Below are 4566 nucleotides of genomic sequence, written 5' to 3' on the forward strand. Positions count from 1 at the left end.
TTCTGTCTTCGGTTTCTTTTTCAGATGGTGTGTATTTACTTTGTTTCAAAACTTAGTGAGCAACCTCACTGACTACTTCCTATATAAGCAACATACTTTTTCCTTTTTTAATTGTTGGTGCATGTACACCTGCATTGTGTTTTTTTCAGCCATTGTGTCGTGTCTTTCTTTTTTTTGCAGCGTCTTACAGAGTGTTGCACTTTAAAAGGATACTCCACCGAAAAATGAAAATTCTGTCATCATATACTCACCCTCATGTTGTTTCAAACCTGTATGAATTTCTTTCTTCTGCTGAACAGAAAGGAAGAAATCTAGAAGAATGTCAGTAACCAGACAGTTTTAGATACCATTGACTTCCATAGTATATTTTTTTCCTACTATGGAAGTCAATGGTATCTAAAACTGTCTGGTTACTCACATTCTTCTAGATATCTTCCTTTCTGTTCAGCAGAAGAAAGAAATTCATACAGGTTTGAAACAACATGAGGGTGAGTATATGATGACAGAATTTTCATTTTTCGGTGGAGTATCCCTTTAAAGGCATGTCAAGTTAAAAGTAGTTCATTTTCAGTTGGTTGTATTCTGTCTGTTCTTCATCATGTTCTATGTGTACAGCTTCTAGAGGTTATTCACATAGATTGTTTTTGCATGTAAAATGTGAGACACAGATAAGTGGAGTGGAAAAGGACAGTCTAGAGGTGTGTTGTTGTTTTTTTTAAGTTGAACTTCTTTTAACTTGAGTGCCACGTTGCAAGACATACAAAACGTTTTAGTATGTTTACATAGCAATGGAAAATCAGTGCAAAAATTACCCCAAAAGCGGCAACCTAACTGTCATGGATTCTTAAGTGATTGATTTAGAGCACTCTAAATATGCAGCAACTTCAAGTGTACACTAAATTCACGTGAACCACATGGAAGACAACTCGCAATTGATTTCAATATAATGTGGCTTTGGCATATTAGTAACACAATAAGCATAATAAACATAAAACTGCATAACACAAATATTAACTAAAATAGTTAATTTGTATATTATTGTACCTTTATTTCACCAATAATTTTCATTATTTAAATGTTTTATGTTTCGCTCTTCTTGACTCTCAACTCCATATGGAACTTGTTGCAATGCATTCTGGGATTGCAACAAGAATAGCATTTGGTCAAAATGAGATATCTGAGAAAGCTTAATGTTGCTTTCTACCTTTGTGACTGTAGTGCGCCTATGCGGTCTTAAAATGCTATTAAGGTTAGGCCGCTCACTAGGATTTGAGACAGAGCCAATATGGTTCAAAAGTTTGGTGTCAGTATGAGTTTTATTTTTTGAAAGAAATATATTTTTTCAGCAAGGAAGCATTAAATTGATCAAAAGTGATGGCAAAAGATTTATAATGTTACAAAAGATTACAGTTTCAAATAAATGCTGTTTTTATTAACTTTCGATTTATCAAAGAATCCTGAAATGCATCACTGTTTTCAACACTGATAATAATAAGAAATGTTTCTTCAGCAGCAAATCAGCATATTAGAATGATTTCTGAATGATCATGTGACACTGAAGACTGGAGTAATGATGCTGAAAATGCAGCTTTTACTTCACAGGAATAAGTGACATTTAAAATAATAGTATTTCACAATATTACAGTTTTTAACTGTATTTTTACTCAAATAAATGCAGCCTTGGTGAGCATAAGTTAAAAACCTCAAATTAAAAACCTTGCTGACCCCACATTTTTTAACTGTGTGTGTGTATGTGTGTGTGTGTGTAAGGTCAGCTCCTCTGAGGAGTTCTCTCTCAGCAGGGGTGGTCACGGTATGACCTCTCGCTGTCTTCGCTGACAGGCTCCTCGGCAATGCCGACCTGTCAGTCAAAGCTGCACAACAACAATGGCAGAAATTCCTCTCTGTTTGTTTGCTTAAGGACGGGGCTCTCACAAACCCTGAAACTCTTAACGTTGTCACCCCTAAAACTTTCCTAACTCCGAGCTTTCTCCACAGCCATTAAGGGAAAAGCCAACCCCGTCGTTCACTGAGAGAAAAGGATAGAGCCCCCTTTTTAACCAGCGACACGCTTTCAGCATTTCTTTCTCTTTCGAAATGGAACAAATGTACGTAAATCCACCTTGAAACACACTTAGCAGAACATGTCAACATGTCAAGGTGGGTTGGGTGGATATTTAGCGTCTTAATCCTCTGCTATTGTGGGTTGACAGTCGGAATCAGTGTGTTTGAGCTGGGAGTCTATGTGGATGCGAGTCAGACGGCCCTCATCACCCTTCTGCTGGGGGTTTACACTCATGCTGGTTATACAGCCCTGCGCTTGTGTCCAAAGCCCTGGGAGGAGAAACAAATATCTTCCTTGTGTAAACATGCGCAAAAAGTTTGGCATAGAAAAGGGGGATTATTGGTAAAAATGAATAGGGGCCATGCAATTATAGTCCATTGTATCGGATTGAACGTGTGTGATCATGCTATGTTATTTGTTTATCCATTTATTTGATTAAAAATATGAAATATTATTACAATTTAAATAAAAAATATATTTTAAAAAGTATGTTTTTCATGTGATGGCAAGCATCCAGTCTTCAGTGTCACATGATCATTCAGAAATGCTTCTAATATGCAGATTTTCTGCTCAAGAAACATTTTTTATTATTATCAATGTTGAAAACATTTGTGCTGCTTAATATTGTTGTGGAAACGGTCATAGATTTTGTCAGGATTCTTTGATTAATAGAAAGAAAAACCCATTCATCCTTACGTACTTACTAAATTAAAGACATTGTCAATACTATTATTTCACTTGTTTGACAGTTTGAGAAAAATTATTGGTTTAATGACATTGGGCAAAACTACATTTTTTGTTGGTGCATGATAAACATTTGAGAAAATGACCTGAACATTTGAGTTGTATTTAGTTTAGTATGCTATTTTATTTATTTATATATTTTATTTTATTTTATTATTTTCAGTATTCAACCTTGTCAAATATGCACTATGCTGTTCTATCCCACAATGCAACGTGGTTAATAAATTTAATTGGAGTAATTTAAGTTAGAATAAAACCTATAACTTTTTATTTCCAACATGATAAATTAAGTATAAAACCCAATGTTTTCATTGGGACAGTCCCACACACAGTGAAACATGAAGAGTTGAGGGTTCTGTGACTCTTGATGATGTAAGATAGGTGTGGTTAGAGCACAGCTTCTCCTCTCTCATTACAGGCCAGATGTGTGGCACAGATGTATGTCCTGCTACACGGCCACTGTTAGATCATCCTCTTTGTTCAGCAGTTTTTTAAATGTTTTACTCCATTGTGTAGTTGCATGAAGAGTATGTTTCTACCTGATTTGATTTTGTCTTCATTTCAAGAATTGTCCCTTGTAAAGTTTGAACCTCACAACCTTTTGATAACAAGCTAGCTCTTTAAAGTCAACATGAAATCAATTGTCAGTTCTTATTTTTAATGAAAATAGTGCAGTATTTATAGATTATATATCCGTGCAGATCTTTTTTTATTATTCATGTGGCCTCATAATCTTTAATTAAAATAACTTTGCCTCCCTTTTTGCAGCGACATCTCTTCTCTGATGACGCTTCATCTGGCGTGAGGGCGGGACGACCTGTCACTCAAATGACATCACAGCAAAAGCAAACCACAACCATCCAATTAAAGGGATAGTTGACCCAAAAAATATACTATATTCTTTCAGACGAAGACAATCGGAGATACATTAACAAATGTCCTGGCTCTTCCAAGCTTTATAAAGGAAGTGAGTGGGGGGCGAGATTTTGAAGCCCAAAAAATACACCCATCCATCATAAAAGTAATCCATACATTCATAAAGGCCTTTTGAAGTGAAGCGATGTGTTTGTGTTGTCCATATTTAAAACTTTATTAGCTATAATAATAGCTTCCGGCAGAATACTGTACGCATACTGCGCAAGTCACAAGAGTAACCTGTGATGCGTGTATGACGTAGGATGTAGGAGTATTGTAAGCTTTGACGCACTCTCGCGGTTTAAACAATACTGTGCAACAAACTGAAGCTCCTCTTCTCTTATCAAAATCCTCTAACATTTCTCTTTAAAAATTCTCGTTTTAGACTTCGAATTTGGTGACCGGTGTTTTGTTTTGCTGTATCCTCTGCACTTCCGCGTTCGTCATTGTTTCATGCGTCAGGTCAGTGGTTACTTTTCCCCTCAAATCGCTGCGTATGGCCGTCTGCTGGAAGCAGCTAACACAAAATATGGATAGCACTTTATTTTACAAAGCACTTAATTGTTCCTCATGTACATACAATGTACTTATTACAGTAATTAGCTACAATAACTGAGTAATAACTAGGTTTTAACCCTGAACCCAATTTTCTTATAGATATGCTGTAAGTACATGTACTGTATAATAAAGTGCAACCAACATGTGCTCTAAGAACGTTTTGCTAACAGTCCCATTAAGTTATTAAAACATTATTTCTTGAATGTACTCTGAACACCCACTATTGTTGTTTAGTTTGTGATTTGCTTAGATGAAACCAAACAAAATGGGAAGTGGTGAATCAC

The sequence above is a fragment of the Leuciscus leuciscus genome (genome assembly GCF_965113295.1).
Source record: "Leuciscus leuciscus genome assembly, chromosome: 5".
NCBI classification, from domain to species: Eukaryota; Metazoa; Chordata; class Actinopteri; order Cypriniformes; family Leuciscidae; genus Leuciscus; species Leuciscus leuciscus.